We start from the raw sequence: 13,710 nt of genomic DNA, 5'->3' as shown, positions 1-13,710 counted from the left end.
CTCTGGGGCTTTGGGGGGGACCAGAAACCCCAGGGCTTGCTTGACCAGCTGCTGTGGCCAAACCCACTGGCATTTATTTTCTGGGAGGCCACCCCAGCTGCTCACTGCCAGTCAGAGGGGTGCGTGAGGCTGGGGCATGCCAGGTGCCAGCAAACTGGCTGGCGATGCCACATACAGACATCAGCAAGAAAGTAGGAGCAGGAGGCAGAAGGAGGCAAGTGTCTCCTCCCTGAGTTTGCCTTTCCATCTGTGTTTCAGATTCTCTGAAAGTTGGGGTGCCCTCTTTATATTAAATGTTAAATGCTTAAATGCACGCACAGTTACTCTGGAAGGGTTTATTTTTCAGCAGAGGTTTTAGCTTCCTAGTGAAACTTTTTTTTCTTCTTCCATTTTTTTTAACTCTGCCTCTGATAATCAGAATCATCTTGGCAGCAAATGCTTATTCTGTGCCAGACACGGTTCTAAGCGCTTTGCTTCTGACACTGCATGGAGTCCTCCCAGCCATTTCTTCTTACAGATGAGGCCCCAAGAGGTTAACCCAATTCTCCCAGGTCACATTGCCAGTAAATAGTAGAGATGGGATTCAAACCCCAAGCCTGGGTATTCTGGCTTAGTATCTGAGCTCTTAACCATTGAACCATTGTGCTTTCCTGTGTTCATTGTGGAAAGTCGAAGTGCAGACAACAAAGAGATGGGGGAGGATCCCCTAGAATTTGCCCCTGCCAACACTCTGGTTGCCTACTCTTTTTTTTTTTTTTTTTTGAGGAAGATCAACCCTGAGCTAACATCCATGCTAATCCTCCTCTTTTTGCTGAGGAAGACCTGCTCTGAGCTAGCATCTATTGCCAATCTTCCTCCTTTTTTTTTTTTTCCCCCAAAGCCCCAGTAGACAGTTGTATGTCATAGCTGCACATCCTTCTGGTTGTTGTATGTGGGACGCGGCCTCAGCATGGCCGGAGAAGCGGTGCGTCGGTGCGCGCCCGGGATCCGAACCTGGGCCGCCAGTAGCGGAGCGCACGCGCTTAACCGCTAAGCCACGGGGCCGGCCCTGGCTGCCTACTCTTATGGCCCTCCTCATCTGTCTTAAATTCACTACCTCTTCCATCAGGCAGTTCTCTTGAATACAGGGACAGTGGCATTTCTTGCGTCCCCAGCACCTGTCATGTAGATAAACAATGGTGTCTTTGACAGCTCATTACTAGCTAGTGTTTATTGAATGCTTACCCTGCACCAGGCTCTGTGCTAAGAATTCGACCGGTGCTGCCTCATGGAATCCACACCACAGCCTGTGAGAAGATGTTACTCCTATTTCACAGAAGGAGACACTGAGGCTTGGATAGGAATTAAGAAACTTACTCTAGGAGACCTTGTTGGGAAATGCTTTGACCTCAGGTTTGTCTGGTAAAGCCCTTCATCAGAAGTCAGCAAAGCACGACCTACTGGTGATTTTTGTATGGCCTGGGAGCTAAGAATGCTTTTTATACTTTAAAAAAGCTAGATGAGGGGCCGGCCCCGTGGTGTAGTGGTAAAGTTCGTGTGCTCCGCTTTGGTGGCCAGGGGTTCGCAGGTTCGGATCCCGGGCCCAGACCTGTGCACCGCTTATCAAGCCATGCTGTGGCGGCGTCCCATATGAAGTGGAGGAAGATGGGCACAGACGTTAGCCCAGGGCCAGTCTTCCTCAGAAAGAGAGGAGGGTTGGCAATGGATGTTAGCTCAGGGCTAATCTTCCTCACCCCCCTCCCCCCCCCAAAAAAAAAAGCTGGGGGAAAAAGTCTAAAGGATACTATTTTGTGAGAGGTGGAAATGATAGGAAATTAACATTTCAGTGTCCTTAAATAAAGTATCAGTGGAATGTAGCCATGCTCATTCATTTATTCATTTACTTATTGCCCATGCCTGCTTTTTAGTGCTGTAAGGAGAGAGCTGAGTAGTTGCGACAGACTGCGTGGTCCTTCATTAAAAAAAATTGGCTGACCCCTGTTCTTAGCTACGTACCTTATAAAGACGAGGGGGCCATTTGGAGGTAGAGGCTGTTTCCAGTGGAATTGGAAGCATCCCAGCACCAGGCCAGTATAATCTCTCTGCCCCTTGTTGGCACCGGGGGAGCGGGTTACAAAGTATGAGATGTCGTCCTTGCCGCTCCGGAGCTCCTGGTTTGGCTGGGGAGGTAAAAGGCAGGAGCGAATTCACCATACAGCAGCCCAGCCAGGAGGAGACATCATGAGGCAAAGTAGGCACCCCCTGTCCCTCCCAAATGCGTCATCGGACCTGTGGTTCTAGACATGTTTGGGGCTGAAGCACATGGAAATCACGATGTTCTCTAGATAACACGGCAGAATATTGATAAATAAATTCCTTCGTGCCTATGTCACTGTAGTCCATGCAGAGAATAGGAAAGTCTAGCCTGTGCACACGGGTATTGAATAATAATAATAATAATAATAATAACAAAGATGATAGATGGTGTAGCCTGAAACGGCCATTTGAGTTTTTTGTTCATATTTATTCCTTTTTGTTTTGTCAAAGATCTTTAAAAAAATCTAGGAGAGAATTAAAAACACCATACTGAAACAATTCCGTGATCATTGTAAGTTCTTTATCGCTGCGATCATTGGAATTTTTTAATTGATATTTTACTTTTGAAGATGATTGGATTTTCTATAGCAGGAAAAACAACTATGCTAGAGAGTATGTTTCTGAGCTCTCCCCAGCTCGCCCAAATTGATGTTAAATCGCCATTGGCATTTGTTGAAGGAGAGAGATGTTCCGGATTGGAGTGGTTAAAAAGATGAGGTTTGGTTTGGATGTCGAATGATGCTTGGAAAGAGAGTAAGAGGGAAGGGTGTTCTGGGTGAGTGGAATGGCAATGACAAAAGCACAGAGGTCTTTTGTAGGCAAGAGTAGGGAGGCTGACTCGTGTTTCGAAGGGAGGCTTGGCCCATCATGCGCTCTGAATGCCACACGTTTTCCTGCAGGTGCAATGGAGAGATCATGAAGGTTACATTGGGTCTGTGTACAGGATGGGCTGTTTCCACTGCTATTGAGTGGCCAGCTGTGCTGAGCCAGGCATGTTGCTGGGACCCCAAAGTCCTTGCCGAGTTGGGGAGAAAGTCAAAGAAATAATCATATGCTTACAAGCCAGGTAGCCAGGAAGTGTTTTGGTAGGCTCAAAGATGCGCTGAAGAAAGGTAGACCAGTTGGCCGTATGAGCATACACCTCTTTAGTAATGATAATGCAAACCTATAGTTCTGTCAGGTGTCTGGCTTCTTGGAGGGGGCTTAGGGATACCAATTTACCTACCTTTTCTCCTAGAGAAATAAATCGGCCCAATCCTTTGGAATAAGGTGGCATAGAATTAAATACGTAATTATGCAAAGGTGGCTCCCCTGATGGTAACTGGTCTGACGAGTTTCTCTTTTTCTCCCTCCTACTTGATGAAATTCATTGACCAGTTATATCCCACGGTGTCACCAGACCCTTTGTCAGAATTCAGATCTGTTCTTTATGACTGAACACTTGAAATGCCCCAGGGAGATCCTGGGGACCTCGGCTCCTGTCAGGCTGGGAAGTCACGTGCTCCCTGTGGTCAGTTCTCTCTGCACGCACCTGTGCCTGATAGAACGTTCTTTCCCAGTAAAGAGAACTGATGCGGGTGCTGCGATTTCAAAATTGCATCCCTTATCTCCTCTCTCTCTCCTCTCTTTCCCCTCTCTCTATCTTGGGCTTAGAGTCTGTGCTAGCTCAGACTACATGGCTGCTCACACTTAGAGATAAATAATGTCGACAGTGGGAAATGAAAGAATTGCTTTCCTTTGGGCCCCCCTTTCCTGTCATGGGTGGGGCCACATGAGTAGCAGCACATTGGGCTACTTTCTTCCAATTCCGTGTTTGGGAAGTGGATCAAGATCTCCCAAGCCAGCCCTAAGCCGCAGGACACAGAGGCAGGGGATGGAGTCAGGTAATGAAATTGGCACTGGGAGGCACGTGGGAGACAAACTCCACAATCATCGAGTGTCTGGAGGGTTTTGGGTAGAGGAATGACCTTTTTATTTTTATTTATTTATTTGGTGAGGAAGATTGGTCCTGAGCTAATATCTGTTGCCAGTCTTCCCCTTTTTTGCTGAGGAAGACTGGCCTTGAGCTAACATCTGTGCCCATCTTCCTCTATTTTTTTGTATGTGGGACGCTCCCTCAGCATGGCTTGATAAGCGGCGTGTATGTCCGCAGCCGGGATCTGAACCCTCGAACCCCGGGCTGCTGAAGCGGAGCGCATGAACTTAACTGCTGCGCCACCGGGCCGGCCCCGAGGGTTGACCTTTTTATTATAGAAGTTTTTTGCTTCTTGTTTGAGAGTCTCGGGTCTTTAAAGACTCTCAGGCTCATCGGCTGCGGTCTAGGGAGGGCTTTGTCTACGGAGTGTTTCCATTTGCTCAGCTATGAAGGAAACCGTTCTTGTTGGAAGATCTGATAAAGGCAGGGTTTCAAGCGTCGATACCTGGCCCTGTTGGCACAGATGGGCGCAGCACCGGCGTTGTTTATCGAGTACCTGCAATGCTTGTCCGTGGGCGCACGGGACTCCTGTCACAGGCTGCCTCATTAGTGGTGATGAGGGTAAGGTTTCCACATATGCAAAGAAATTGGATATCAGAGCAGGAGGTACGCAAAGCGAGACAGGCTTTATCCGAAGCATTCAAGATTTCTCTTCTTTAAAAAAACAATGTTTTTTTTAAAGAACACGTAAGATTTGCCATCAGTGACATTTAGCACATTCACAGGACTGTGCAATCATCACCACTATCTGGTTCCAGAATATTTCATCACCCCACAAAGAAACATTGTGCTCTTCCCATTCCCTGCTCCCGCCATTCTCTGGCAACCATTAATCTACTTTCTATCTCTGTGGCTTTACCTATTCTGGATGTTTCGTATAAATGGCATCATAAGATATGTGACTTTTAGGTCTTGCTTCTTTCACTATGCATGATTTCAAGGTTCATCCACCTTGTAGCGTGTATCAGGACTTCATTTCTTTTTCTTGCTGAATGACATTCCATTGTGTGGACAGACTGTGTGCAGTTTATCCATCTACCAATTGATGGACATATGAGTTGTTTCCACCTTTTGGCTGTTGTGAACAGCGCTGCCACACCATTCCTGTCCAAGCTTTTGTTTGAACACCTATTTTCAATTCTCTCGAGGGATTATACCTTGGAGTGGAATTGTTGGGTCATTTGGATTTTCCATGTTTAACTCACTGAGGGAAGGTTTCTTTTTCTTTTCTCCTTCTTTTTTTGCTTTTGGTTTTACTGTTTTAAAAACCATTTTATCGTCAAAGAAAACACAGATGCAGAAAACCACACAAAAGAAATGTGTAGCCTCATGAATTACTCTAAGGTGAACAACCTTATAACCCCCCACCCTGGTTGAGAAATAGCACTTTGCCAGCATCCCCACCTCCGGACGCCCTTCCGTGGACCCCATCCCAGTCAGAGCCCCCTCCCTCCCCCCAAAATGAGAACTGTCCTGTCTTTTGTACTGGTCACTTTCTCCTTTCGGTATGGTTTTATCACTCAAGTGTGAATCTCCCGACAATATAGTTTAGCCTTGCCCATTACAAAAAAAATGGCACATTCTTTGGATCTACAGCGATGAATCTCAATTGGGGGCGATTCTGCCCTCCGGGGGACATTGGGCAATGTCCGGAGACATTTCTGGTTGTCACAACTTGGGGAGAGGTGCTACTGGCGTAGAGTAGGTAGAGGCCAGAGATGTTGCTCAAAATCCTGCAATGCAGAGAAAGCTCTTACCACCCAGAATGATCCGGTTCCCAATGTCGATAGTGTCAGGGTGAGAAACCCTAGTCTACAGGTTGTCCCTATATCCTTTTTTTTCCCCTTACACTCTCCCTGTTGGAGAACTGGGCTGCTTGGCTTGGGGCGCGTCCCCCAGTCTGAGTGTTGTTGACTGCACTCTCATGGCACAGCTCAGCCTGGCCCTCTCCTCTGGACCCGAACCACCAGACTCAGGTTCTATGCCTTCAGTGGACTTTATTTAACATGTACCACCCCCACCCCAGCACTGTTTGCAATAAGCCATTTTCAAAGGTGGTCATTCTGGCTGCTTCTTCCCTTGAGCATGACTGTGGATGATGTGTACTCTTTGATCATTTTTGTCTTTTTTGAAATCCGAAAACTTTGTTATGCCATCAGACGATGCTCATTGGCCTCCCTTCATTAGTTTATGATAAACAAGGCACAGACTGAACTTTGTAACAAAACTTTGTGTTCTTTACGAAGGCGAGTTTTGCTAAGAAAATTATTTTTATAAGCCAGCGAGGTATGAGGGTCATTTGCAAAGGAATTTTACAAGGGCGAGAAAAAAAACAAGTTGATCTTAGGATTCCTGGTTGGGCGGAGGCCAGAGTGGACAGAAGACCTCGAGACACGTGTCAGAAGGAAAACAATAGATGGATCCGAGAAAGGAAAGATGTTCCACATGGGGATGAGTTTGATGAAGGAAAAAAAGTTGGAGAATTGTCTTAAAGACGCCCATGTGGTTCAAAGGAGGGCATAATTCTTCACGGGCTTCCTTCACAGTTTTGAAAGGGACTCACAAGCCTGGTGAACAGCTTCACTTGATTTTGGGACTTCTGGCTGTTGGAAGCATTGTATTTACAAGGGTCTCCTGTTGGGGATTGCAAATACCGGCAACGGGCATTTGGTAGAATGAAAAATAGGAGTTGAGGGAGGTGAGAAAGTGAAGGACACCTTGGCACGTTGGCCCTGAGGTCTTGGGAGGAGGGATAAAGGAAGCTAAAGCAGACCCAGGTCATAAGAGTTACAAATTTAGAATCAAAGAAATTAGAAAAATGACACTGATCATTTTCCCCTTGACCCGCAGTGTGAATGTTGCCAACACAGAGGCGAACAATTTTCTAAGTTTTTCTCGACTCTTCGAAGGAGATCTTGAAAAGGGTCTAGCCAGCCAGGAATGGTCAATGAGTATCAGTTCTTTAGGACCTGTTCTTGCTAACGGAATAAGTGTCAAAGGCATGGGTTGTCTAATTAAATAAAATTAAACATTTGTTTCTTAGTCGCATTCACTACATTTAGACAATGCAGACGTAGAGCGTGTCCGTCATCGCAGAAAGGTCTCTTGGGCAGGAGCTGTTCTGGAGCATTTCATTTCGTGGTTAAAGGTAACTCTGGAGTCAGACCTGGATTTGAATCCTGTATCTGCTGTGTGACGTTGGGCAGGTGGTCTAGCGCTTCTCTGCCTCCATTTCCTCCTTATAGATGAGGAACCAGTCTCAAAGATTTTTCCTCAACTTTTAACTGATATCCCCTCTTTTGATTAAAATGAAAATCCCATTCCTCTTCTCTACTTTGAGTTTGATTTTTTCGCCTTAAATATAAACTGTAACTGATGCTTTTTTTCAACCTCTGTAACCCTTTGAGAGTCCCTGGAACAGAGGAAGGAGTGGCTTGGGAAAGTGTTATGAGAGGTTCGGGGATTCGATCAGAGATGTAAAAGACACTTTCCACTCCAAACAAATGGACTGAAGGTATATTTTATTATATAGAGGATAGTAAAGGTGACAGTCTGCAAACAGATCTAGATAGGTCAAGTATTAGAAGGGAAAAAACATCAGCCCGACTGGAAAGGGAAAACACCCACATCGGCTGAAGAGAAAATGACACAAATCAACCAGAAAGAGAAACACCAGGTTGACCGAAAAGAGAACACATCAAATCAATTACTTCATATCAAATCAATTACTTCACATCAGATCAGTTACTCATAACATCCACGCCCCACTGCCGGGAGAGCTCTGTCAATCGACGCGGCTGGGCAAGGATCACACGTCCTGGGCAAGGTGTCCCTTCCACAGGTGGAACTCTCTCTGGGTCTCAGTTTCCAGCAGTTTTTATACCATCAGTAATTTTCAGAGTAAGCAATTACAGAGTTTGCAGAGCAAGCATTTAGTGTTCCCATGCACAAAATGGTTATCAGTGGCGTACGTGCACTGAGCCCCCTGGCTAACGTCCCAGCCCAGTAGTTGTGTACGTGCATTGTTCTCTTTGGTTATCGTCCCAGCCCGGCATAGATGGCCAGTCCATCCCGTGCTACGACGCTCCAAGAGCCTTGAAATGTTACAACCTGCAACTCCCTCCGTGAGAGAAGGGCCAGTTCCCACCACGCAGAAAGCAGCTTTTATATTTCTTTTTGTGCTGGTGGCTGTAGGTCAATGGAGCGGCCAAACATGGCTGCACTCATGTCAAGACATATTCGGCCGTGGCCGTCTCCATTAACCATAAGACACCATACGCACAGACAATGAACTTCGTACACAAGTACATAAGGCACATCCAATAATCCAAAATCCAATGACTACAATAATTATAAAACTATCTCGCAATAAAGGACCCAAACCCCAAGGTAACCAATCAAATAACCCCTTAGAATATGAAATGTTATTAACTTGATCTTGCAAATCATGCACAGCATCAAAGATAACATTAGATAAGGTAACACTTAGGCATAACAAATTAGCTTGCAGAAGTCCAGATCAGCCCCCATCACAGAGGGTAGCAGAAGGCAGGGTAATAGAGAAATTATCTTATATTGCGAAGTTGCTTGTTGTTTCTGAGACCAAATTTCTTGGCCATTCATAGTCCAGGTTATAGGTCCCACTGGTGTAGAGCAGTTGGTCTAACTGTAGAGGGTCAAAGGTTGTCCTACAGAGGCATTAGTTGGTGCGTAGGTTTGCAGCAGACATGGAAATGCAGCACAGCATAGTAAACACAGCAGGAATATCTATTCACGCAAAGAAACAGAATTTTTAGGAACATGATATAATTGTTCATTTCCTGGATACATTACTATGAGTGTTGCAGTGGGCCCTTGGGCCACTACTTCTGCGGCACGGGGAGCCGCATTGGGTGGATGTGTCACCCACACTTTTGCTCTAGGTTTCCATCCATCTGTAGATCCAAATCCTTGCATTTTTCTTTTAGTTAATTTATTTGGAGGTTATCCTTGTGACACATTTGGAGTCAAGAGGGGAAGCACCAATAATTGTCCCATTTGTTCCCCAGACTCTACAGTTAGTACTGTGTCACTACCATTATATAATATAAATTTTATTTCTCCCTGGTAATCTGGATCAATAACTCCTCCCAGTACATCAATACCTTTTGCTGCCAGTCCAGAGCGTCCTTTTAACAAACCAAAGGTATATTTGGGAAATTGTATCCCTATCCCAGTAGGGACTATAGACTGCTTCTTAGGGGGCAATTGAATAGAATGAACAGTAGATAAATCCAATCCAGCCGCTTCGGCCGTGGCACGAAAAGGCGGTTTAGCAGACTGAGTCAGGGGCCAATAGGTTAAGGTCATAAGCTCATGGGTGGCGGCTGCCACTTCTGTAATCTTTGCTGGTAACAACCTTGACAGAGGAGTCTCATTAGGGCCTAGTGGCCTGTTATTTAACACATTTAGAGCAGTACTTAGATGGTTGTGCCACCCCTTTAATGAGCCATGACCAAGTTTCCTCAATTGTTGTTTAAGCAATCCGTTCATTCATTCTATGAGGCCTGCAGCTTGGGGGTAATAAGGTATATGATAAATCCATTCTATATAATTTTCCTTGGTATAGGTTTGAATCAACTTACCTGTAAAGTGGGAACCGTTGTCACTCTGAATTTGCCTTGGTGTTCCATAATATAACTTGATTATATCTAATAATTTTATGGCACTCTGTTGAGTGGCCACTTTAGTTGGTATAGCCAATACATAACCAGAATATGTATCAACAGCAGTGCAGGCATAAGTATATCCACAAGAATTTGGCAATGGTCCAATAGAATCTATTTGCCATGTATGGGCGGGAAATAATCCCTTTTGGATATGACCTTGGTAGGGGTGTGGAACTCCCCGTTTATTTAACTGTTGGCATAACTGACATTGTTGTACTGCAGTGGCAATATCATCATGGGTGACAAGGATTCCCCTTTGTTGTGCCCACCTGTATGAAGTTTATTCTCCCAAGTGTCCACTCTTTTCGTGGATTCATTGTGCTAAGCCTGGGTTGTGTGTTGCATGACTTTGCACCAGCTGATCAGCATAAGAGTTATACTTTTGTTCTGTAGAAATTAAAGAACTGTGAGCATCAACATGAAATACAGTATTGTATTTTAGCATCATAATCATATGTCTTTTTGTAATTTCTTTTTAAGTTAAAAAAACTTTAATTTTGGCAGAAGTTTATCAAAAATATCAAAAGATTTTAAAACACTTGGTCAAATAGGAAACAATGCCTAGTTATTTATTTAATCAAGTTGACAACAGAAACAGTTAAAGGCAAACAGAGAGTTAAAACAGTCAAAAAACAAAAACAAAAACCTTAAGGGAGAGACTTCAGTCCTTTTGAACATAGGAAATTATTTTAACAAAACATAGGTGTTTTGTCTTTTACATAGACTTACGCAAAAGAACACCTTTTAATTTCTATATAAAGAGCAGACTAAAAGTTTAAGAAAATTACCTTTATAAGAGAGAAAGCCAAATTTTAATCTTTTATCAGCTTACTTTAGCCAACTTGATCATGTGCAAAACTCCTCAGGGCTTTACTTTTACAAACCTTCTGTCACTTATTTTTTACATTTAGAATTTGTCCTACGCCTTTTTTCTTTTCTTAGTACTTTAGGACAAATTTATTTTTCTTAACAAAACAAACATAAATATCTCTATTCTTTATACCTTCTTTATGGACAACATACCTTTTGCTTTTTTTGTATACAGACTTTCCAGAAATGTGTACTTTCTCATAGAAAATTCCTCAACATGCATAGAACATGTTTATCAATAAATGTAAGTATTTGTCAGTTTCTCTAAGAAACCAAAGGCAGACAATTCTATGCTTAGTAACCAATTTTTAATGTTTTATCTTATGTGGAAACGACCCAGAGACTCAATAAATTTTTATCAACTTAATTTAGCAAAACTCTAAAGCTTCAAGTTACCAAAAAGATTTTGGAAGCTGTTTTTGAAATAACTTTGTCTTTTAGAAGTCTCTGTGTATTAATTAAAGATTGCATTTCATCGTGAGAGGTTTTGAATCCTCTCTTTTAAGGGCGACCCTTAAGGTGAACTCATCAGATTCTCCAGAATAGCCATCCCAATTTCAAATTATTTCAAAAGTTTATTTATTTTCACTTGTTTAATTTCAGATTAGGAATTCCGGGGGAGTTGAAGTGGGGAAGCTCAGCAAGAGAGGGGAGGGGAGCAGCAGATTCAGCTTAGGCTACTGGCATGTTTAATTGCTTAATTATTTTCTCTTAAAGAGGCAATACAGTATTTTTGATTTTGTTTAAAAACCTCAAAAGATTAAAATAGGCTTCCCACTAGTGGTTTAACTTTTTAGTTGGCTTTTTCCAATTTCATAAGCAAATACATCAGTTTTGGTAAATTGAAATTGCCCCATTTTGGTCACTTTTTCTCTCTGGAGTCTATGGAATATTGTGGCAATGTGGTGTTACAAGAAAAAAACTATCTTCTTCTTGGATATGGGCTCCTAGCTGAATATAGCCCATTTAGCCAAGAGGTGGCCCAGAGGCTCTCCTTGGGGACAGATGGAACTTCCCCCCTTCAAAATTACAAACACACAGAACAGACAGTTAAATGGGATCCCAAACAGAACAGATAGATGCATCTAACAGATTCTGGGTAAAAGTCCTACAATTATTCCCATTCCAGTAGGGATAGCCCTGCCTCTTAAAGAGACAGGACTCCAGATGGAGGGGAAGGGAGTTCTTGGTGTAAGCAAAAACAAACAAATAGGCAAACAAACAAATAATTCTAGAGCCTGTTTCCCTGTCATAAGAAAAATGTGCCCAGGGTCAGCGGTGCCAGGTCAGATGGAAAGCACTGGGAGCAGTCCCTAGGGCAAATCACCTAGGCAGCTGCTGGACTGTTTCCCAGGACATCCCACCCGGCCCGGGCCCACCGAGCCACGGACAAAGAGCCTCCCGGCTGGCTCGCCAAATTATTATTGGATACACATTTAGGCTCACTATTTGTCACTTAAGAGGGGCCAAATAAAACTAGAATGCCAGGCTCACGGCAAGGAAAGAGTTTCTATTTTGGGTGACATCAGCCGGGACTGTAAATTTGAAACTTCTTTTTTCAAGAGTACATTCTCCCTTGTATTTTATCCCTATCTTCTATAGCCCGACGATAAGCAGTCAATAAACATTAACCTCGCCGTGCCAGAAAAGAAACATTATCTCTTTTTTCCTACTGTCTGCAAAGCTTTGGTCACATCCAATGGTTCATATCTCGCAGACGAACATCCCAAGTTTCACATAATCCTGACCTGTGAGTCCACTCCCCAGCCAGAGTGCAAGAGGGAGGGTCCTCCCATCCTGGAATTTCTTCCACCTTGGCTTCAGTTACCTTTCGTTTGAATAGGAAAGGCATCTCCTTAATCGAATCCTGCTCACAGCGCCAATTATGTTATGAGAGGTTCGGGGATTCGATCAGAGATGTAAAAGACACTTTCCACTCCAAACAAATGGACTGAAGATATATTTTATTATATAGAGGATAGTAAAGGTGACAGTCTGCAAACAGATCTAGATAGGTCAAGTATTAGAAGGGAAAAAACATCAGCCCGACTGGAAAGGGAAAACACCCACATCGGCTGAAGAGAAAATGACACAAATCAACCAGAAAGAGAAACACCAGGTTGACCGAAAAGAGAACACATCAAATCAATTACTTCATATCAAATCAATTACTTCACATCAGATCAGTTACTCACAACATCCACGCCCCACTGCCGGGAGAGCTCTGTCAATCGACGCGGCTGGGCAAGGATCACACGTCCTGGGCAAGGTGTCCCTTCCACAGGTGGAACTCTCTCTGGGTCTCAGTTTCCAGCAGTTTTTATACCATCAGTAATTTTCAGAGTAAGCAATTACAGAGTTTGCAGAGCAAGCATTTAGTGTTCCCATGCACAAAATGGTTATCAGTGGCGTACGTGCACTGAGCCCCCTGGCTAACGTCCCAGCCCAGTAGTTGTGTACGTGCATTGTTCTCTTTGGTTATCGTCCCAGCCCGGCATAGATGGCCAGTCCATCCCGTGCTACGACGCTCCAAGAGCCTTGAAATGTTACAACCTGCAACTCCCTCCGTGAGAGAAGGGCCAGTTCCCACCACGCAGAAAGCAGCTTTTATATTTCTTTTTGTGCTGGTGGCTGTAGGTCAATGGAGCGGCCAAACATGGCTGCACTCATGTCAAGACAGAAAGTTGGACATAACAAAGGGGCGATTATAGGTACTTCTGAGAGAGAAGAGGAACAAGGAAGGGGTAGGTGTGTTGACAGGGGCTGAGACTGTCATCATGTCTGTGGGTGACCAAGAATGAGGAATGTGTCAGCTCCTTCCTGGCCCCTCTTCTCTGGGGAACAGGGAACAGAGTGCTTTCAACATAAGCAGAATAGAATGGGTGTGGTAGAGAGGAAGGAGACTTAAGATGGGGAAGAGACCCTCAGGGAGGGAGGGAACCTCTGTTTGTTTGTCTTCCTGGCTCAGCATTGAGCATCTCAGTCAACTCATGGTTACTGCTAATGGGAATCTACTCAGATTAACTTAAACCACAGGGGGGCGCTTTATTGGGAGGACATAGGGTCTTCTCTTGGCAATTG

This window comes from Diceros bicornis (assembly GCF_020826845.1).
Source record: "Diceros bicornis minor isolate mBicDic1 chromosome 39 unlocalized genomic scaffold, mDicBic1.mat.cur SUPER_39_unloc_1, whole genome shotgun sequence".
In the NCBI taxonomy this organism is placed as follows: Eukaryota; Metazoa; Chordata; class Mammalia; order Perissodactyla; family Rhinocerotidae; genus Diceros; species Diceros bicornis.
The sequence above is the reverse complement of the archived record's forward strand: the minus strand, read 5'-3'. Positions refer to the sequence as shown.